This window comes from Esox lucius, chromosome 11 (assembly GCF_011004845.1).
Source record: "Esox lucius isolate fEsoLuc1 chromosome 11, fEsoLuc1.pri, whole genome shotgun sequence".
In the NCBI taxonomy this organism is placed as follows: Eukaryota; Metazoa; Chordata; class Actinopteri; order Esociformes; family Esocidae; genus Esox; species Esox lucius.
Genome location: NC_047579.1, coordinates 10599632 through 10623970, shown reverse-complemented (window position 1 = coordinate 10623970; position 24339 = coordinate 10599632). Strand labels below are relative to the sequence as shown.

At 39.7% G+C, this 24339-nt stretch overlaps 1 long non-coding RNA gene across 3 annotated transcripts; it reads right to left on the bottom strand.

The window, feature by feature from the left end:
• Positions 1-4424: 4424 nt before the first annotated feature.
• Positions 4425-23766, bottom strand: LOC105009401. Of its 3 annotated transcripts, XR_827788.5 has the most exons (8): positions 23598-23766; positions 21884-21968; positions 20444-20577; positions 6724-6806; positions 6226-6350; positions 5991-6124; positions 5623-5708; positions 4425-5530 (listed from the first exon to the last, which is right to left on the bottom strand). It is a non-coding gene; the product is annotated as an uncharacterized LOC105009401 (long non-coding RNA). The 3 variants fall into 3 exon arrangements; XR_001198116.4 differs by lacking the exon at positions 20444-20577; XR_002196342.2 differs by lacking the exons at positions 20444-20577; positions 21884-21968; positions 23598-23766 and adding an exon at positions 7344-7460.
• Positions 23767-24339: the final 573 nt, after the last annotated feature.

Sequence of the window (24339 nt, the reverse complement as noted above, 5' to 3'; positions counted from 1 at the left end):
ATCCTAACTTTCAAATGTGTTTTCTTACAGAGACACCAGCCAGAACCTATATATAAATTGTCAAGAGTGATCTCACATCTGGGAGACAGCTTGCATACAGGTACAATATAGTTCAAATACACATGTAATGTTACATGCCAGGCATTGCTTCATAGTCCTAATGCCTCACAGAGCTCTGTGTCCAAGCACATCAAGAGAGAGGCGAAGGGAAGGAAAAGATGTGGTAGAAAAAAGTGTTCAAGCAATAAGGATAACCGCACCCTGGAGGTGTGGTCATGGTGTTATGGCTGATTGGTGTAAATATGAAGCAGGTGGTTATGGTGTTATGGCTGATCGGTGTATATATGAAGCAGGTGGTCATGGTGTTATGGCTGATTGGTGTATATATGAAGCAGGTGGTCATGGTGTTATGGCTGATCGGTGTATATATGAAGCAGGTGGTCATGGTGTTATGGCTGATTGGTGTATATATGAAGCAGGTGGTCATGGTGTTATGGCTGATTGGTGTATATATGAAGCAGGTGGTCATGGTGTTATGGCTGATCGGTGTATATATGAAGCAGGTGGTCATGGTGTTATGGCTGATTGGTGTATATATGAAGCAGGTGGTTATGGTGTTATGGCTGATCGGTGTATATATGAAGCAGGTGGTCATGGTGTTATGGCTGATTGGTGTATATATGAAGCAGGTGGTCATGGTGTTATGGCTGATCGGTGTATATATGAAGCAGGTGGTTATGGTGTTATGGCTGATTGGTGTAAATATGAAGCAGGTGGTCATGGTGTTATGGCTGATCGGTGTAAATATGAAGCAGGTGGTCATGGTGTTATGGCTGATCGGAGTAAATATGAAGCAGGTGGTCATGGTGTTATGGCTGATCGGTGTAAATATGAAGCAGGTGGTCATGGTGTTATGGCTGATCGGTGTAAATATGAAGCAGTTGGTCATGGTGTTATGGCTGATCGGTGTATAAATTAAGCAGGTGGTCATGGTGTTATGGCTGATTGGTGCAAATATGAAGCAGGTGGTCATGGTGTTATGGCTGATCGGTGTATAAATTAAGCAGGTGGTTATGGTGTTATGGTTGATTGGTGCAAATATGAAGCAGGTGGTCATGGTGTTATGGCTGATTGGTGCTAATATGAAGCAGGTGGTCATGGTGTTATGGCTGATCGGAGTATATGCATCGTGTTTGACAGGTAAATCGATCTGAGAAATACATTGTCTACGTCAGCAATGAATTTCAAGAAACTACAATTACCATGTTGTCTCACAAGTTGTGAGAAGAAACAGTGATGCAAGCTTATTTCTACCTCAGGGTTAACATACTCCCTTACGTGCGAGGCTGGTGGTTTTCCTTTAAACAACAATTGCTTGTTAGTTCAACAAAACAACTTTAATGTGTACTACAAATATAACTACAATTGAATAAACCTTGGAGATATTGCTGACATTAGGCAATTATACCAGATAAGCACAGCTTTTTCTGGTAGCTGAACACAGGGGCGGACTGGCCATCTGTGTGATCTCAGAACGGCCGGTACTCCAGAACGGCCGGTACACCACACACGCAGTCATCACCTGTTTTTTCCCCCCACTAATCTGTTTCACATTCCAGTACTGTAGGTGGCAGCAATGCACCTTTAAGTTGGATGCCAGGTGTACTGGCCGTGGCCATAGATAAAGGCTAGATACCTTGTCTGCGCTGTTGGCTAATGGAGGTCGACGTCCGCACATGGCGGCCATCTTGCCACAGGCTGCTCCCTCACTCATAACATTGTGTTTTATGGTGCATGTACTTTTTAAATAACCATAACTTGCACATTTTTCTACAGATTTTCAAACGGTTTGGTTTGTTATAAACGTCAGAGATAAAGTTATGACACTGCATACATATGAACCATTAAAACCATGGACTTCCATATCAAGATATCCTTGAACAGAACCAGATAGGTGTAATGAATATACAAACAAGGTATGTATGTTAAATCAATAGGCTACAGAATGGCAACAAGACATATACACTTCTGTACTATTATATTAAAATTACTATTATAAAATCATTTTAATTACTACATATTTTTTCTTTATGCCGGATAACAAGCATCTCTGAACTGACCACATTTCAGCCCTCTAGGTCACTTGATATGACTTTAGAAACAACTGAGCCCTAGCACCAGGTCTTGTGAAGCTGTGTGCAAAAGCAGATCAATATAGAATGAAATTGAGTACTTTAGACCATTATTTGCCAAGGTATGGTCATGCGTATTGTAAAATGCCCTATGGAAACTCCCCATAGGACTTTGTCAGATAAAATGCTGACAATAAAATGCTTACTGTGGGGCAACCTCTTCGTGTAGAAGCATAATGAAATCAAATCAAATGAAAGGTAACACTGATGTTACTTGTAGACTATTTGGATTGTATGTCAGGGGTTCTGATATAGAATGACTACAAAAAATATGGAATAATTACACAAGTCTCTATTTTTAAACTATTATAAGTGTAACATTTATTTGCACACAAAAAATAGGTACATGATTCCCCTTTACAAATATAAATAAATCATTCATTTATATATACAAATAAATAAATGCTGTAGAGAGCACTACACTACTGTTGAAGTAAAAGAGGACAGTACCTTGAAAACACATACCTTGGGCTAATGCCCTTTGAAAAGGACAGTTTCATTAAGTTTCTGTTGCATGTTGTTGCTCTGTAAGCTGAGGATTATAATTCTGGCGATGTGGTGCAGCCTTAACTTAAAAAACAGGGACAGAATTATTTTTAACAGCCTATGGTGGTAGCTGTCTATACTGTCTATCCCAACACAAACATCCTCTGAACCGATCCTTTCTCAGACAATGTAAACAACCTCAAGCAGTTTGATGGGCTGTGATTGTCTGGTACTGCCTGATGACTGCCGAATGACCCACTCTGCTGCCCTGACGACCCTCACGGTTCCCTCTGATGGAATCACCAGACCTCCATTGTTTTTTAAATTCAGCAGGTGGTAGCTCTGGTCCTTGATGGCAGATGCAGCATCTGTCACCAGGCTGGCACGTCAGACATCACACGACAGCTTCTTCAGAGCCTGTCGCACAACAAATCCTGAAATTTGAGTTAGTAATATCATAACTAATAACAATAATCATTAATAAGCATGGGGAAATTAAGGGAACACTTCCCTTTTTGGACAATCGTGAGATTGTGACTATTGGCACTTTAGGTTATAGGGAAAACCGACTTTCAGTTAGCTTTCACCTGAAATGTACATGAGAGCGTTGTCCACAAGACCATTGAAGTGTACGGGAAGGTACCTGTGATCATGTACTAGGGCAGGAATGTCAGCAAACGGGGATGGAAGATCTTCTCCTCCTGCTGCAGAGGACACATCTACAGCTGACAGGCTTGTAGAGGTGTCCATCACAGCTGGTAGGGACTCTGTGTCATCCTGTGCCGTCACATTGCCTCTGCATGGTTTAACAACCCCACACTGGGCCATCAGCTTTACATCCTAAAGATGTACTTGAACTGGCTGGCATTAGGGTTGTTATTCTTTTAAGGAAAAAAAAAGGTATACAAGTATAGTACACAGATATTCAATACATGCTTTAAAATGTTTTATGATGAAAAATATTTTACAAAAAAAGACTAATTAGAACTAGCCACCCCTGAATGATCTTTCCACATAAAATAGTTTGAATGACATTATCATACAATTCAGACTGTATCAGTGATGATAAGTTCTGCAAACAAATAGTCAAACACAGGCATTTTTCTAAATACTCAAAAAGGTTTGTGACACTTCCAGGTATTGTGTGTGTCTTAGGGTTAAGGTGTGTCTGCAGAAAACACATGTTACCAAAAGTAAAAAAACATGGACCGACAAACTGAAAACAATACAAGTCACTTAGTGTTACGGCTGGTAAATATAAATTATGAACCCTACCAGATACTCTGATGGAGTTGAAGAGAAGTTCGAAGTGGTCCTGGCTGAACCTGTAGGTCAGGACATATTGCTGTCCTTCAAGCAACACAGGAACCAACCGGATTGAAAAGCATGTGCAACTTTGCTGGTTAGCAGCTAAACTGTAACTTTAGCAGCCATAGGTCTCACTCAAAGCTTATTGTTATTAGCCAGCAAATAACTACAACCACATCCACAAATATTGTAATTTAGACAAAAGATTAGTTGTCATAAAATCGTTATTGGGGTCAGTAAAACCTCTATAATCGAACAGCTCGTTTGTGATATCTGCCTTGATAACTTGCCGTGATCCAACTATGCTGCACGATTTAGACGTTTTAAGAAAAGAAAAGCTACAATTTCAACATTTTCAAGCATTCAGTATTATAGCCACGTTAATAACGTTTGTAAGAAACCAAACCGTTTGTAAATCCGTCAAGGTTGTAGCGAGATAAGAGTATTTGTGTTAGTGCTGATCACTCACCTTATATTAGGTACCACAGAGCCCGACAGGAAGCCTGCCTGTGACAAGATGGCCACCGGTGATGGCAGAAGTGACTGCGCCTTGAGACGTCTAGCCTTTAAATAAGATGTCTATGGCCGTGGCCACCAAGTAAGGAGAAGAAGTGGAAGAGGAGGAAGAAACCAACAGCAAAGACGTTAGATAGAAGCATAGAAACGAACAAACAATATGCATAACGCGGCCGCGGGGAAAAAACTAAAAGAAAAGGGTGGGGCTGAGTAGGCGAAAGAAAAAAAAAATGTAGATAGCGGAATTTAGATAGTAAAGCTGCTAAATGTCACAAACTAACTGAAATATTTAGCTGCACAGCCAGCAGCAGCACCTCGCAGTTAAATATTAGCAGCAGAACCAGCAGTGAAGAACAGAAAGATGAGCTGGTTCCACAGGCAGATACAGGGCAAGTATGGAACATGAGAAGAGAAAGAGTTACTTGCTAGGGATGTTAGGAAGTGATATTCAGCTTGCTACATTTTTAATGATTACAGTAGTTAAAACAGCTAAACTTCAACATTTTTGCTGTAGAATGCCACATGCAGTAGCTAATATAAGAAATATGTTGTGCTTTTACTTTAAAAAATGTTGGTAACGTTACAGTTAATGCTTACAAACTTTGAAGATTTTGAATACAGAAGTTACATTTGTAATGGTGTATTTTAATTTAGATGTGGTATTATTATTTGTGCAGTAAGATTAATTACTGCATAAATTAATTAAGAATATTAAGTAATAAATTCATTTTAAGACAGCAATAATCTAGAATAATATGCTTTTAACACAACATCTAGTCAACATCAGTGCTATTGCTATAATTTGGATGGTCTTGTGACACTCATGCCAGGCGGCAGGCGTTATTGTTGTTGTCGTCGAGTTTCCACGCGCCGATTGCTTTGGGCCGGGCCTAGCCAAAGTCCAGGGCCGTTTTTTAGTCCCAGTCCGTCCCTGGATCACGGGGGTGGGGAAGCTCACCGGGGCAGTGGGTGGACACAGATGCCATGCTGCTTGAACTGTCCCAGCATTTACATTCCACTGGAGACGGCTAGGTGGCAAAGCACAACAATACAATGACTATAAACATTACATTCACAATAGTCTTCCTTATCATACTACCTTTTGGTTTTAAGTGCTTACCATGAAGTATTGTTCCAGGCTATGTCTCAGGTGAGTGCTCAGACTTAGTGACAGGTGGTTGTATTTCTCCTGACCAAACACTACAGCTTCAGAAGGAGGGATGGAAATCACATAGTTCTCACTCCATGCACACTGGAACTACATTCCATTCATGAATTGAAATAAGTTGGAACAAAATAAGCCTTGATACAGATCAGACATAATTTACACATATAATGGCCTTTATAAAAAGGGTTGTACTTAGAACCAAATTGAAATCTTTTAAGACAGCCAAACAATGCTTTTAGGTTTCATAGGACGCATAGAACGTAAAAGGGTTTAGGTTTCTACTAGTGATATTTGAGGAGGGACTTTGTTCTGTAGTGTACCGGAGCAGTTTAGAAGAGGGGTAGGAACTCCAGATGTCCTGCTGTCTCAGGATGTCTCTGCAGAATGCAGGCAGTTCCAACCGGCGCTACAGAGCAGAGTTCATAAAACAAGTGTTTCTGATGTTTTGGGCAACCTGGAAGAAAAAATTGATTTGTAAGGCATGAAACCACAATACCTCTTAATACCACATAATTATTTGAAAAAAAAGTTGAGAGTATGGTGTATTTTACCCACATTATTATAACTGAAAGGAAAGGATCCTGGACTGGTTAAAGTGAAGACCTACGGACGTCTGAAGATCCCAATGATTCCAGGAAGGAAAGAGAAGACCCCACACCAGTCTCACTTCTGTATCTTGCCTTAAGAAAGAATACAGAAATATTCAGATCTCATTTAGTGCTTTGTAGCTTGATTCACTATGTTTGTGTTTTCTATCCTGGTTAGCTCCTCTGCCTGTAGTTTCACAGACACTCTCCACCCAGCGGTTGCAACCCTTTACATCTTGTGTCCCTGCCCAGGAGTTCCCTCAAATAGCCACTTTTCATGCAAGATCATGGAGCTTTTGATCCCCTTTAAGACATTACATATGCATTTATATTTCAAGACGATTAACAACCAATTTTAGTGGACATGAATTCTCGCTGTCCCATGCTAAGGTAGCCTCCCCCTGTCAACTTCAAAACCAGTGTCTTCCCTCAGTCCTCGTGCTCTAAAGAGTTTCCCAATGATTACCTTGGTGGTCTTGGGCAGACATATTCTTCTGGAAGCTCTTCTAATTCTGCATCTTAGGTGCTTGGTCTTCCTCACCTGGTCCACTATATGAGAAGAGGAGGGGCTTAAGTACAATGTCTGAATAATAACATACATAGGAGCATTACAGATAAAAGTGAAAACTTTAAACAAAAGGGGCAGTTGTACAGTCCCATGCCTGACTTCAAGATCTGTGCCTGACTTCAATATGGTAACATGCTGCCAAACGACCAGTGTAAATATGTTAACTAACTATGCACATCAAAAATATTATAAATTGCTTGAGCTGGTTAGTTTACATTGTAAAGGTAGCAAAATCAAAACGTATTATGCACAAAATGTTGATTGATTGATTAATAGGCATTGTACAACTTCATCTAGTTATAACGTAACGTAACTAACTACAGCTGGCTAACTAACAAGTAGCCTTCCTTGTCACATAGCTAGCTATCTTTAAACATAGCTATAAGGATTGTCTGTGTTCTGTCACTGGCAAGCTATTCGAATCTCAGATTCAAAGAATTTAGTAGATAAGCGATCTTATTGAACAGATTGATTATCCCTAAATATATTGCTAGAGGTTGTCATTTGGAAGCACTTACCGACATCTCTGTAATTCTTCCTTCTTCGTTCAAAACGCACGCATTTAATAAAAAACACCAGACCAATAGCAAACGTCAATGGGCGTAAGTTAATAGTAAGGAACCCCCATATTAAGTTATGCCCCCGACTTGTGATCTGCAGATATACCCTCCTCGTTTAATTTGTTGTGGTCTCTTAATTTTAACCCTTCTGTTCCTCACTCAAAACCTTCCTTTTCAAATTTTTTGGAAAGGAAGGAAACATGTGCAGTGGTCTCTTCATTTTTTCTGGAGCTGTATTTTTCTGTCAAAACACTTCAATTTGGTTTATGGAATCGTATTTATTATTTAAGGATATTAATTAGATGAATAAACTGATAAGCATTACATGGACTGTTTGGTAACATTGTTGACATGAGTAACTTATCTGATGGTAATATATTAATAAGATTAATAAACTGATAAGCTTTACACAGACCCATATGTTTGCATTACATCAGTTCATCATATATATTTTTCCAGTTTTTGTTGAAGTTCACACAGTTTAATGTCCCAATGTATCAATCAATCAATCAAATTTACTTATAAAGCCCTTTTCACAACAGCAGTTGTCACAAAGTGCTTTACAGAGATACCCGGCCTTAAACCCCAAGGAGCAAACAACAGTAGTGTTGAATTTCAGTGGCTAGGAAAAACTCCCTAAGAAGGCCGTACAGGTGCATCTCAAAACATTTGAATATCGTATAATAGTTTTTCTGTAATTCAAATCAAAATGTGACACCTTCATATATTCTAGATTCGTTACACATAAAGTTAAATATTTAAATACTTTTTTGTTTCAATCTTGATGATTATGGTTTACAGCTCATGGGAATAAAAAATCCAGTATCTCAAAATATTAGAGTAAAACATGTATGATACAGAATTGTCAACTACAGCTCCCTGTAAGTTAAAACTGAAAAACCTATATTCATGAGAATATCTTGATACACATTTAAAATGACTATTTCATTCAGACTTCTCACTCAAGTTAGTACTACTCTGTCCTGTTACCCTTAATTTGAGTACAGGACTGGAAGTAACTGGACTGACTTTTTCGCATAGCATTAGAAAATACATGAAACATAGCCACATGACATCAATGCTAATAGCATGAGTATGTAACACTTAGCACCTTCAAGTGGTTTACCAAAAAGTTAAAAAATAAAAAAAGAGTTTAATTGAGATAACATTAGGACTGTATATTGAGATTGAAATTCTGTTTTTGAACTTTTTTAATTATCTGTGTATATATAATAGTTTTTTTTTGTAGAATGTAAAGTACTGCTTATTGTTGTGAAAAAAGGATGCATGTCTGTAAAAAGACAGATATGTTTTTGCAGTTACTGACATTTCTTGTTATTCTACATGACGATTGTATTCTACCAGTATTGATAAATACATTGTTGTGGATCAATGTGTTCATTATAATAATGGAGTCTTTAAACATTTTCTCAAAGCTGTAAGTTCTAGTTCTACATAATTGCTATCAGTGTATTTATTTACACTGGGCCTCCATTAGGGTTATAGCTGGTCTTCCTCAGGGCTGATCTGATATATTATACAAATCCCTAGGAATGCAATGGTAAAAAGGTAAACAGATATTTTCTCACAAAGGTATTGTTAAGAATTTTACATGTATCAGATTCTCTGAAGAAGGACGAGGCTTCGGTCCGAATGGAAATTTAGCACAAAGATTTATTAACAGAAAATGATAAGTCAAGATACATGAATTACACTGCAGCGGTCAAATATTTGCTTAACCCTCGAGCTTCCACAAAATATTCGCCCCGAATGAAGATCGAACATCGGTTTTGATCCTCCCGCCACAGGGGCGGTTACTTTTCATTCTCGTGAGTAAAACCCATCCTTATTGGCTCTTTGTTGGCATGGTGACCTGTTGGACGAATCTCTTTGTTTTCGCTGTCCAATGAAGAAGGGCATGCTCTAAAATCTTCCCATTTGGGGTTACTCTTGGTCATAGATCAACAGGTTCTTTGCATACAGGTGTGAAATCTTAACCAGGTTACAGTAATTTACATTCTGTTGTCCTAACCTAGACTAGAACATCAGGGGGCTGGAGACAGAAGGTCTCTTCCTGCTGTATAGGGGGCAGTTTCATTTGTATGTTAATTGGGGGGTTTTAATCCTGTCTCTCTATCTGAGCCAGGTGTGAAGTCTGAGTGAGTGTTGGCTGAGTGTAATGTATTGAGTTTAAAATTTTGATGGTTATTGTATTCAATCATATTTCCCTAACCTGGCTGCATCATACAATTTAATAAAACAAAAACATAAGAATACATGGTTATTAAATCAGCATTATTTAAACTGTATTTATCTCAACAGTGTGAAATTCAAAACAAGAACAGTGATGATCAGTATAATTCCAATGACAAGGGCAACGATGTTGAGGATCTTGGCTGTCCTGGATGCTTCTGTTGCTCTTTCTGCGTCCCCAACTTTGTTTGCATTATCCACCTTCAAACACATAAGGTTGCCGCAGAAACTCATTTTACTTAACCAATCTTTTTTGCTACCACACTCGCTATTCATTAGTTAATTATATATACTGTATATATATAAATACTGCTCAAAAAAATTATGGGAACACGTTATCATCACAGTATGACACCAAGTCAATTAAACTTCAGGGATATCAGTCTGTCCAGTTAGGAAGCATAAGCTATTGTGAATTAATGTCACCCTGTTTTGGTGCAAATGAAAGTAACAACAGGCACACTGGAGAGGCAACAGCAAGACAACCCCAAATAAGGAATAGTTTCGGAGGTTGTGGCCACATACATTTGGGTTTTCCTTATCCTTCCTGACTGATTATTCTCTAGTTTTGTGATTTGCTAGTGTCCTTGTCACTACCTTGGCCCGACATAGTCTAGTGGGACCTGTGGTCAAAGCCCAGCACTGTACAGCTCGATTGGCATTCACCAGAGAAAACCAGAATTGTCAGGTATGAAGGCATTGACACCATTGACTGGCCCTCATGTTTCCCAGACCTGAATCCAATTGAGAACATCTGGGATGTTGTGTTTTCGGTGCATCTAACACCGCCATGTAGTGTCACAGACTGTCCAGGAGCTCACTGATGCCTTGAGAGGAGATCCCCCAGGACACCATCCGCCATCTCATCAGGAACATGCTCAGACATGTCAGGACTGCATACAGGCACGTGTGGCCATACACACTACCGAGTTACATTACGAGTTGCCGTGATGAAATTCACGCAAGTTGGAACAGCCTGTGATTTCAATGGTTTACTTGGATTTCGGTGTGAGTTTGAATCTAGGTGATTTTGGTTTTCACTGAACGTTATATCATTTTGTTCTCAATGAATTACACAAGGTACAGTAAAGATTTTGATCTTTAATATATTTCCTTCATTGAGACCTGATGTGTGATATAAGTGGTCCCTTAATTATTTTGAGGAGTAATCACTAAATAACTGAGTAAAAATTTGAATATCTTACCTTGAATGAGCAAACTATTGCAGCAATTCCAAGTGGCAAACAGCAACATAAAGTGTTACAAATGGACCATCCCAGGTAGGTTGGCGCATTGGTGTGAGATCCAGTTCCTTCCATTTTATGGCACTATAGTAGTTAAAGGTTATATTGTGAACCAGTTGGAAGCTGGTCAGTGTCTGTCCCAGATAAGTGATAGGGGGGTAGGGAGCAGAGGTCTTTATTGAGCACAGGCAAACTGTTGGGTGTGGAAAAGGAAAGGGGTGTTCCATACAGGCAAACTGTTGGGTGTGGAAAAGGAAAGGGGTGTTCCATACAGGCAAAGTGTTGGGTGTGGAAAAGGAAAGGGGTGTTCCATACAGGCAAACTGTTGGGTGTGGAAAAGGAAAGGGGTGTTCCATACAGGCAAACTGTTGGGTGTGGAAAAGGAAAGGGGTGTTCCATACAGGCAAACTGTTGGGTGTGGAAAAGGAAAGGGGTGTTCCATACAGGCAAACTGTTGGGTGTGGAAAAGGAAAGGAGTGTGGCATACAGGCTAACTGTTGGGTGTGGAAAAGGAAAGGGGTGTGGCATACAGGCAAACTGTTGGGTGTGATGCACCTTCACACAACATCCCAGATGTTCTCAATTGGATTCAGGTCTAGGGAACATGAGGGCCAGTCAATGGTATCAATGCCTTCATACCTGACAATTCTGGTGTTCTCTGGCGAATGCCAATTGAGCTGCACAGTGCTGGGCTTTGACCACAGGTCCCACTAGACTATGTCGGGCCAAGGTAGTGACAAGGACACTAGCAAATCACAAAACTAGAGAATAAAAAGTCAGGAAGGATAAGGAAAACCCAAATGTATGTGGCCACAACCACCGAAACTATTCCCTATTTGGGGTTGTCTTGCTGTTGCCTCTCCAGTGCACCTGTTGTTACTTTCATTTGCAGCACAACAGGTGACATTAATTTACAATAGCTTATGCTTCCTAACTGGACAAACTGATATCCCTGAAGTTTAATTTTCTTGGTGTTATACTGTGATGATAACATGTTCACTTAATTTTTTTGATCAGTATATATATATATATATATATATATATATATATACACTCACCTAAAGGATTATTAGGAACACCTGTTCAATTTCTCATTAATGCAATTATCTAATCAACCAATCACATGGCAGTTGCTTCAATGCATTTAGGGGTGTGGTCCTGGTCAAGACAATCTCCTGAACTCCAAATTGAAGTTCAGAATGGGAAAGAAAGGTGATTTAAGCAATTTTGAGCGTGGCATGGTTGTTGGTGCCAGACGGGCCGGTCTGAGTATTTCACAATCTGCTCAGTTACTGGGATTTTCACGCACAACCATTTCTAGGGTACAAAGAATGGTGTGAAAAGGGAAAAACATCCAGTATGCGGCAGTTCTGTGGGCGAAAATGCCTTGTTGATGCTAGAGGTCAGAGGAGAATGGGCCGACTGATTCAAGCTGATAGAAGAGCAACTTTGACTGAAATAACCACTCGTTACAACCGAGGTATGCAGCAAAGCATTTGTGAAGCCACAACATGCACAACCTTAAGGCGGATGGGCTACAACAGCAGAAGACCCCACCGGGTACCACTCATCTCCACTACAAATAGGAAAAAGAGGCTACAATTTGCACAAGCTCACCAAAATTGGACAGTTGAAGCCTGGTCTGATGAATCTCAATTTCTGTTGAGACCATAGACTGTATAAATAATGGACGACGCCCTTTCGCTCTTTTCCATTGGTGAAAAATGAAGCCACCAGTGTCCTGATACGGCACTGACATCTTGGACTTGCGTCTGCGCAGATAGCGATCTTGGGACCAGTTCTGCGCAGTAGTTATGCGCAGTAGCGAGAAGGAAGTAAAGCCGTAAAGCCGCGAAATCAACGGCCCCACCCCTGTGCCCCGCCCTCACTCTCCCTCGCAGAATGCGCATACCGTAATCAATCGCAAGTCCAAGTACAGTACAACCTTTGCTTGTTAAACCTAGACGATATGTTATAGCCTAACTTACATCATGTTTAACCTTAATTTAGAATAGGCCTAATACAAAAATAATTGGTAACTTCTAGCTAACGATCACCTGCTAGCTATTAACATGGCTATTAACGAGGCTTGTTGTCTTTTAGCTAACGTTAGCTAGCCCATTACATTTATTTACTAATTAAATAGCTTATAAATTTAACTTACCGAAAAAAATTCAAAGATCGATTGGAAATGCCAGATCGGTTAGCACAATGTACTGCAGAACAACCCATTATGTCCGTGTGAAATTATATAAATTATAGAAATTTAGAGATTAAATGTAAAGTTCCAATCTCCTCAGTCCTCCGAAGATTCAGTGGCTCCTCGGCTCAGATAGCTGTCAATCACAGCTGTCAATCACAGCTGTGAATCACGACGTCCCACCACCGTTTTTAGAGCTTTAAATAACTAACTAAAAACAAACTTATTTTAAAAACAAACTCTTGAATTTACATTAGCGTGATACAAACTACAGTAAATGACAGAAACCAGCTTCGGAAAAAATATATTTGAAGGGTAATTTAATTGTTTAGTTGGTCTCGCGTCCCATTGAATAACATGGGGAGGGCGGGGTTTATGACCTATACTGGGACCACTCACCAGGGGGCGATCGAGACGTTTTGGCTTCACTTTTCAGGGCTTGTGCGGCACGCTTGGTGGAGACATTCAGATGGTAGATTCAGAATTTGGCGTAAACAGAATGAGAACATGGATCCATCAAGCCTAGTTACCCCTGTGCAGGTTGGTGGTGGTGGTGTAATGGTGTGGGTATGTTTTCTTGGCACAATTTAGGCCCCTTAGTGCCAATTGGGCATTGTTTCAATGCCACGGCCTTCCTGAACATTGTTTCTGACCATGCCCATCTCTTTATGACCACCATGTACCCATCCTCTGATGGCTACTTCCAGCAGGATAATGCACCATGTCACAAAGCTCGAATCATTTCAAATTGGTTTCTTGAACATGACAATGAGTTCACTGCACTGAAATGGCCCCCACAGTCACCAAATCTCAACCCAATAGAGCATCTTTGGGATGTGGTGTAACTGGAGCTTCGTGCCCTGGATGTGCATCCCACAAATCTCCATCAACTGCAAGATGCTATCCTATCAATATGGGCCAACATTTCTAAAGAATGCTTTCAGCACCTTGTTGAATCAATGCCACGTAGAATTAAGGCAGTTCTGAAGGCGAAAGGGGGTCAAACACAGTATTAGTATGGTGTTCCTAATAATCCTTTATGTGAGTGTATATCAGTACTATTACATGCATGTCTCAGATTTTCTTTAAACATGAACTTCTATATTTTATGTGTATTGTGCAAACTGTCCATTTATGGGTGCCATGAGCAGTTTCTAACTTGAGAAGGTTTAAATGGGTTCTTCATTATTCAGGGGGTGGACAAAATAACAGAATCACCACAATGAAAGGGGCTGTTACTTCTAAATATCTAAGTCACATTTACAAATGCATGTGAAGAAAGGCCAACACAGTATCACCGGTTTTTGTTACATGCTTATAAGAAATTTGTGACATGCACAGGTAAAAGGTTGTTTTTTCATGTACAGGACAATTTATTTAATGATACATTTTGTATGCAGATCTAGATTTTGTGTATATTACACAATTTCCTTCATAATTTATTTCATTTATGACAAGCTTTTTCCACAGCCATTTGACTGTTAAGGTAAAAAAAATATATACATATATATCCATACATCAATAACTTACTGTTAAGTATTTCTTATTTCTTTGCAATTGAACAAAACAACAACTGCTAGTACAGACAAGAGCCTTGCTGATAGAAGGCTGGTGCCTTGTTCTCTATCTCTAGTTTTCTTTCGATAACAATTTATTTGAAGGGGTGTGCACAAGAGTGACATGATTCTGTCATAACCAGGACATGACACATGAAGGAATCATTTTGAACGTTTATGAATGTTGTCATTAGGTGTCATTCAATTGATTATGTCTTTTTTTATGCAAGGTTGACATTGTTTGGGATGTCTTTGTTATGACAACTTGACATTAACTGAGACAACATAACCTGCCAATGTCTTAGTTATGACAACATGACAGTAACTAAGACAACATAACCTATCATAAACATAGGCCTAATTATCAAACTTGAAGAAACTATTTAGCCAGTATTCTGTCTGCCATAAAAGGAACTTTGCTGATCCTGAGTCTAGTGCTCTTACTCAGCATATTGAGCATGCTTGACAGAAATATGGAGTCAAATATGGAGTCATAAAGGTAATCACACTCCTGTGTCACTGAAGAGTCAAGTTAGTGTGCAAAAAAAATACAGGAAATGTATTGCTTTTGTTAAGGGTTTTAAAAGCATTTGACAGACTTAATTACATATTTTTGACAGTATTTGATAAACTGTCAAACTGTACTTGAGGTCAAGAAAAATATTCATGACACTGTTATGAATGCATTCGTCAGTGTTATAACACGTCATGACATCTTTATGACACGTCCAAATTTTACAACTGTACTAGAGGTCAAGAAAAATATTCATGACACAATTGTAATGGTCTCATGACAACCAATGTCAAAACCAACCGCATATGACAGTTGTATTTAATGCTAACACATAAAGCTAAATAGTTTCTTCAAGCTTGATAATCAGGCCTGTTTATGTCAGGTTATGTTTCTGACTAACTGTGCCACAGCATGGTTTGGCATTTGCTCTGTAGCCGAATGGAAGGCCTGCAACGGGTGGTGGAAACCGCCCAGCACAGCTCCCGGCCATTGTAGACCTCCAGCACAAGCGATGTCTGCACAGGGTGTGTGGCATCATCAAGGACACTTCACATCCATGCCACAAACTGCCATCTTTCCATCAGGCAGGTGGTACAGGTCTCTTCGTTCCCGCACCAGCAGGCTCAGGAACAGTTCCTTTCTGTCTGCTGTAAGCCTTCTGAATTCTGTGACTCATCACTAAGCATAACTACCCTTTGTACTACTGGACTCTGACATAGCCTTGCAAAGTCTGAAGTTTTCCGTTGTTACAGGTACATGTCTACCTCTGGAACCTCATTGCTGCTATCCCTGCATTTCAGATGCACATGCTACCCTACTCCTTCAATTTCATTGTACTGTACTTGTTCAATTACAATAAAGTTGAATCTAATCTTATGTTGTCGTGGTTAATGTCAAGTTGTCATAACAAAGACATTGACAGGATATTTTGTTTTAGTTAATGTCAAGTTGTCATAACAAAGACATCCCAAACACCTAATGACAACATTCATAAACGTTCATAATGATTCTGGGCTAATTTGTTAGTAGGATTTAAACCCTGGTCGTACAATGAATAAGCAGGTGACACGTTGTACTGTGTATTTGATCTAGCCTACACATTGGTTGAAGTTATCCATTACCCTGGCATGTGGTTGTTGACACATAATACTTAGGAGAAATTACGCATTCAGGCTTTACCACCTATCACCAGATTCTTTGTAATGTTGTATTACAATAATTGACGTACCTTTTTACAGCTTGATAAGCCACAAGCCCTTGGATTCAGGCCTATTTTGTTGGTAAAAGCAAATAGCCTGGGTGGTGGCACTGTAAAACACTGACTCCTAGAGTAATGCTGGCAGTCATCAAAAGTGGGCCTTGATAAAGTGCAGGGTATTTTTTAAATCATACTTGAAGGTTATATTACCTGTTTTTACATTACTGGTGGGGAAAACAGTCCAATTTGAAAAAACAACCCTGGGCAGGCACCAATACTCTAATAGACTAATACAATCCATCAAGGCCTTTTTGGTAAAGTAATTAATAAGGTTACACTGCAAATAAATCCTGATCTAACCATGACTTGCAATCTTATATCTAGGTTGTAAAGTCTTATTGATCTTGTTATGAGAATAATAAACTATGCAAGAGAAGATTGTGTAAGATTATCAACATTGTTTTAAGAATATTTAAAAATGTTTCTTACTTAATCTTAAAAGTTAGTTATTTTACATGCACATGCTGAATTACAGAGAGACATGTTTGAGGCTACAATGTGTCCTCAAATTAAGCCTGTTTTAGCTGTAAAAACCTGTTTCAAGACAAGTTATAGTAATAACTGCTAATCACACTAATTTGTCAATCTATTTTTTTTTTTGTGAACATCAACACATTTATTTATAAAGCTTATTCACTAGGATTTTTCTTTTACATTTTTAAGCACAATGACATCATCAATATAATATTTTGTCAAAACATACACACTGTTTTTGAAAGTGATTGGATAATATGATGATTTTAACTAGCTTTTCAGTATCTATCAAATCTGTTGCCTGGGCAAGATTAGGTACAGTAACTTCATATGCTAAAAGATCTCTATTCAAACCCAGGGTCTCATAAAGCTGATAATCGAAAAACAATGCAATGAACTGTCTACCACATACTGTAAATGTTTTTAAAAAGTCCAAAAACAGGTACTGTCTCATTTGCATTGGTGATTATCAAAGACCTTTCACTGATGTCCTTATTGTGTACTTACTGTGACTGCATGTTGTATGGCATCAATACCCCAAAAATGGCTAATCTTTGCTGTAATGTATTCCATGTTTGTCACTTCTGAGACAGGACCCAATTCTTTCTCATGTACAAAAATGGGATGCTCAGTGCCCATTTCATTTTGACAATATTCAAAAAGCTGATTATGGTTCACAAGTGACTTACAGATATTTTTGAAGTTCAATTTAGATGACCACTGTTTGAAAAAACAGTGCTTTGATTCAAATCTCATGCACATATGCCTTATCAAAGGGCCCAGAGAAAGAATTTCAGCAGGCAGATGCACCCTGTAATGTTGCTTAGGAATTACATTATTCCCAGGAAAAACTGTTTCAGATGCTGTTCAATCCAAAACAAACTGAACATATACATTTTTCTCTAAACTGTTCAACAGAAAAGGCGTGATCTTCAACAATATCAGCATTTGCCCAGAGGACTGTTTAAGTTTGTTATTATTTGATGACAAGGTACAGACACTGATAGGACAGGGTTTGTCACGTATGTCTGTTGGTGACATAGAAAACTCTGCATGACTGAACTGAACATACCCAACTCCGTCTGTCCAGAGAGAACAACACTTCATTTAGCTATAATTTCCATGGGTACAACACCCTCAACAATGATGTGCATTATATCCTGGGGAGTTTTCTTGAATGAGGTCAAGGGCAGGAAAATCAACCAACTTGCTTCTTCTGTTTATTCCATAGGTGGTTTTCAGTGCTTGCCCTTTCTATTTCAAGGCACTGTCTACTGTGTTTTTCCACTGTCCCTTTTGTAAAACGTTGTTTGTCAAAATTCCTTTGCATTTTTTCAAAGGTACATTCACAATGTCTAGACTTACTATAGGTAAAGCCAACTCCTGCCTTGAAACCAGCAAGCTCATGTTGTGCAGATGTGTCACCACATACTGAAACTACAGCCCCAAATAAACCCATCACACCATTCTTTGTTTGGATTTTGATACCATTATACAGTAACTGTAAGTCTTCATAATTTCTTTATAAAACAACATCAACACCACACTCATCAATATCATTAGCTTTTGCTATAGCAAGGAGTCTGTTCGCAGCAAGCTTGGACCTAAACTTAGGATATATGTTTCCTACAGTATAATAAACCATCAGTAACTGATGTACAGAAGCATGTGACCCCAGGGGATTGCATATCTCTATGTCATCAGTGTACAAAGTGTATCACCTGCAAAGCAGAAGGTTTTACTGAAACAGAGGGTGGGATTGTTGTGCGTGTTGTGGTTTCACAAATGCTTTGCTGCGTACCTCGGTTGTAACGAGTGGTTATTTCAGTCAAAGTTGCTCTTCTATCAGCTTGAATCAGTCGGCCCATTCTCCTCTGACCTCTAGCATCAACAAGGCATTTTCGCCCACAGGACTGCCACATACTGGATGTTTTTCCCTTTTCACACCATTCTTTGTAAACCCTAGAAATGGTTGTGCGTGAAAATCCGAGTAACTGAGCAGATTGTGAAATACTCAGACCGGCCCGTCTGGCACCAACAACCATGCCACGCTCAAAATTGCTTAAATCACCTTTCTTTCCCATTCTGACATTCAGTTTGGAGTTCAGGAGATTGTCTTGACCAGGACCACACCCCTAAATGCATTGAAGCAACTGTCATGTGATTGGTTGATTAGATGATTGCATTAATGAGAAATTTAACAGGTGTTCCTAATAATCTTTTAGGTGAGTGTATATATATGTATATATATATATATATATATATATATATATATATATATATATATATATATCAGTGGGGATTTCTTTAAGACTGCAAGGGAAGCTCGGCTTCCCCTATATTGTCAAAAGAAAATTATGGTCAAATATGTACTATTGTGTAAACATTTTATTGACTAAGAATGCGTTAAAACACGTCCATCTCTAAAACTACTTAGTTCAGAGTCAGCTACAGGTCGGCTGACAAAATGTTCTTCTCGTACAATCCCACAGCGTCACAGTGTATTCCTCTGTTGAAGCCGAGCGTCCATTGACTTCAATGGGGCTGCTTAGAACAGTTTTTTTCAGTGCTCCGAAAGTAGACAGTGATTGGATAAATGCTGCGATTTTGTCCCACCCACGGACGCTCAGCGTCTCTGGGGGTGAATGAGGAGTGGGCTGGGCCGGACTCCGGGCTTCCGCGTGATGATTGGAGGATCTGACAATCTGTCAAACTGCATCTCCTTTTAACTGACAGCGGTCTGTACTATAACAAGTTACTGAAGCTATTTTGCATTCAGTCCCATCGCGGATTTCTCAAGTGTATTCGAAAGACAAACTGCTGCAATATTTCTTGATATTTGTTTGGTGAAATTGCATGATACATTTCAACCAATTATAGGCTACACCACAATCCTTGTTTCAGTTTTACAAATATATATTTTTCATTCATTCATTCATATACAGTAGTAGGCTAGGCTAGCGTCGTACGCGGGTTGAAACTGCGCACGATGGCAGTCAGTGCTAATATTGTCGACCTGATTTTAGCGAAGCCATTTGGAAGTCTTCCTTACGAGGAAAAAATTAGAATTAAACAGTAGGGCAGATCAACACCTAAGATTGATTTAGTGCAAAAGATAGGGAAAAATAACAGGTCTTTTCAGCTCTCCTGGCATGACAACGTTAGCTGGCTGACTGGAAGTGCTGTGACAAATAAAATGTACTGCATGTGAACATGCTGATTGTAAAATGAAACAGATACAGAACTGTCAGTTTTGATACTTTTGAAAGAATGCATTACATGACCAGATTTAGTAAAACGTTTTGATTTAAATATAGTATTTAATTTTTATATTATTAAAATTTCAGTCTGGTCCATTGGAAGGGGTGCTAACATAGAGTAAAACTGGGACAGGTGGCATCGTTCCCGGACATTGAGGGCAAATGCAGCTGCAGGTCTTGTAAGATTCTCACTTAATGCACCAGCTCCTTCCCGTAGACATGTTATGCTAATACAATTTCAGACTAGTTCACACCAACTGTTATACAGCTGTCTAAAATGATCATGTAAGATAGCCAACCTTTCATTTTACATGATGATCGAGACGTTGAATCTGGAATTCCTCAATCTCCTTCTGCGACATTTCATTTGGGGTGACAGGTGTGTTAACTTCACTGCTTGTCTTTTGCATCCCTCTTGTTTGAATGGCACAGTCTGAAAAAATCAGTGTATCAAAATGTCCACCTCCAAAATTTCAACCGTCTTGATATACTGGCGAGCGCCAGTGGTCAATACCAAAGGGGGGGGGGGGGTCAATTTAACTTGCACCATAACAGAATTTAAAAAGGTCAAAAACAGATTAAACAATGCATTTTATAAATCTAATATCCAAAAATGATAATTTTTTTATAATTATTTACACTGATATGTTATGCGCTTACTTCCCCTCACAGTACTCATGTGATAATGTCTGTCATGTTTCGGTTAGAAGAAGAGCTAACCGCCATTTCTCAATACTCATGTGGTCAGGTCTGTCATGTTACAGTTGTAAGAAGTATTTACAATTTGGATTGGATTACGCCAAAGCAAGGTAGCTATTCTTTTTCATTCAAAAGTATGTAGAACTGTCGATAAACCATGTATTTTTCTTGTACATTTTTATTACTGCCGTTATAGTCATTGCGAAAGCTTTGGCCTGGTCCAGCAATTATTTGGCCTCTTTAGCCGATAGACTAGCTCAGGGTTGCTATGGGTCCTTTAAAAGTCTTAGAAAGTCCTCAATTAATTTATCTCAATATAATTCCTTGAATTTTTTTTTAATTGTTTTATTTTGTATTGTTATATGTCTTAAAAAAATAAATCAGTCGTGCACAGAGAGGAACCATGATTTCAGTCAGATTGTTAGATGTGGGCAAGACATGTGACGGTTGGCTGCTTTTCTCCCAACAGCATTGTTCATGAAGTTGACAGCTAGCTAGTACCAAGCTAGGTAATTTAGCTAGCAACATAGTAGACTTTGGCTGTTAACTTCAATGTTAATGGACGAATACGATTTCAGCCACAACTGCCCTGACCAACACAACTGAACTGACTGTCAGTTAAAAGCCAGTCAAGCTCCCCTTATTCCACCAAAAAACAAATACAATAATACAGAAACTACAGCACATTGAAAGAGTATGGTAATAACTGTGGTTTAGGAGTTGTTTCTGTTTTTCAGGGAGGGGGTGCATTCATTGTAAAATACAGGGCCCTGGTGAAACAAAACCCTGCTCTACTGTTTTAATTAATCAGAGGTATACTGTACACACAGTAATACCAATTCAGTATGCAATTGGTTATGTGTAATAACACCATGGTAGATTTCTATGCTTGGGAGTCACATGAAAGATTTGGAAGGTACCGCTGGAAAGACAAGACTCTCAACTTTCAGACACCCTGGATACCCATATAGGGCCTACCATTCTTGTATAAGACTGAATTTAATTTAGAACCAGAGGTACCCCAGATATGGAGTACTTACATTCAGGTAGTACTTCCCCCAGGTACCATGGGATTTCTCACCCAGCATTTCTCTGTTCTGTTTGGTCGTATCACAGATGACAGTCCTGCGGAGTACAGTCAGTAACGTTATTGTTAGCAGTAGGCATTCTGCTCTAACCACTGTGAAATAATGTAGTTGGCTAGGTAAGCAGATTTTTAGTATTTCTTATGTGTTCTTGTTATAATAATGATGCTATAGGTCTGTTGTTATAAATGTATTAACTATTATAGTTAATAGTTTAACAAAAGTGAGTACAAGACCAGAGATCTCTAGCCCCTTTGACATCAAGATAAGTACAGACCCGGTGGGGGGGCATGGGGGGCAAACCACAGTGACTGTTCAGGGCTCCCCCACTCCCCTCACCAAGGGCACCGCCTAGGAAGCTGGGACATGCCACTGGAAGCTGGGACATGCCAATGGAAGCTGGGACATGCCAATGGAAGCTGGGGCATGCCAATGGAAGCTGGGACATGCCAATGGAAGCTGGGACATGCCAATGGAAGCTGGGACATGCCAATGGAAGCTGGGACATGCCAATGGAAGCTGGGACATGCCAATGGAAGCTGGGACATGCCAATGGAAGCTGGGGCATGCCAATGGAAGCTGGGGCATGCCAATGAGGCACTGCTTCCTGTCCTTCAGCTGAGGCTGTTCACATGTTGTCTACATGTTTATCTGCGGGGATGTCTGCAAGGGATTTTACGTTGTCTTTTCTTAGTCTCTAATGGTGTGTAACTGATGTGGGTAGTGCATGGAATGGGACGACTCAAGGGATTTTCCACCATTAATTTGCTCCGGCAGAAGACATAATGGTGTCTAACAGTTTCAGTTGTAGGACTGGTAGTTTTTATGTTCTACTCTAAAAAACATTTCTCAGTATTTTCTTTCTTCTTTTTCTTTTGCCAGCAGAAGATCCCAGCATCTACCTCTTTCCAGCCTTGTAGACCTACACAAGGCTGGAATGGGCTACAAGACCATCGCCAAGCAGCTTGGAGAGTAGGTGAGAAGAGTTGGTGTGATTATTCGCAAATGGAAGAAACACAAAAAGAACTGTCAATCTCCCTCGGTCTGGGGCTCCATGCAAGATCTCACTTCGTGGAGTTGCAGTGATCATGAGAACGGTGAGGAATCAGCCCAGAACTACACGGGAGGATCTTGTCAATGATCTCAAGGCAGCTGGGACCATAGTCACCAAGAAAACAATTGGTAACACACTACGCCGTGAAGGACTGAAATCCTGCAGCACCGGCAATGTCCACATGCTCAAGAAAGCACATGTACAGGGCCATCTGAAGTTTGCCAATGAACATCTGAATGATTCAGAGGAGAACTGGGTGAAAGTGTTGTGGTCAGATGAGACCAAAATCGAGCTCTTTGGCCTCAACTCGCCCTGTTTGGAGGAGGAGGAATGCTGCCTATGACCCCAAGAACTCCATCCCCACCGTCAAACATGGAGGTGGAAACATTATGCTTTCGGGGTGTTTTTCTGCTAAGGGGACAGGACTTCACTACATCAAAGGAACGATGGAGGGAGCTATGTACAGTCTGGCTCTGTATTTTCTTCACAGGAAGTCTCGCACTCTAAAATCAAATTGTTATCAGTGTCTTCAGAATGGTTGGGAATCAGGACTGGTGACACTTTACAGATATCAACATGATTTTCAACTGCATTAAAAACATAAAACATCATTACTTGCATTCATCAAGCCATTGCCCCCTTGCGCTGGATGTTGGTCGTCTTGCGGGCCAAGTTGATCAACACTGCATGGACTTCATGGACTGCTACATCTACGTATTCTGAAAGAATAAATAGGAATAGTGAAAATAAATAAATAAAAATGTACCTAATAAGGATGCACATATAAAATGTTTTTGAATAGCAAATAATAATATTCATACCGTATCCAAAAACTTTGTCAATCCACTCATGGGGCCCTATTTTAACGATCTGAAACGCAAGTGTCAAGCGCAAAGCGCAAGTGACTTTGTGGGCGGAGCTTGGGCGCTGTTGTTATTTTCCCGGCAGGATAAATGACTCTTGCGCCCGGCGCAAATCTAAAAGGGGTTGGTCTGAAGTAGCTTCATTATTCATGGTTTGGGTGTAACGTGAAATAAACCAATTAGAGGACATCGCTGCGTCCACCCTCACTGTTGAAAGCGTTGAAGGATTTGGGGGCTTTGAAATCGGCACCCAACCAGAAACCAAGCAGTTCAACCTCAAGGTACACTTACAAATCAAGTTCACATACATTAAGGTTTCTTATGAAAATATTTGAATCGTTATTTACATGAAATAAATATAACGCAGCCACACAATAAATAAAAACAATGTAACAACTTCGCAGGAAGACCCTGGCCTCGCGAGCTATGCGCAAGGGCCATCTGAGGAGGGAACAGCGCAACCATCAAGGTCCAGACCCACTACACGCTGTGGC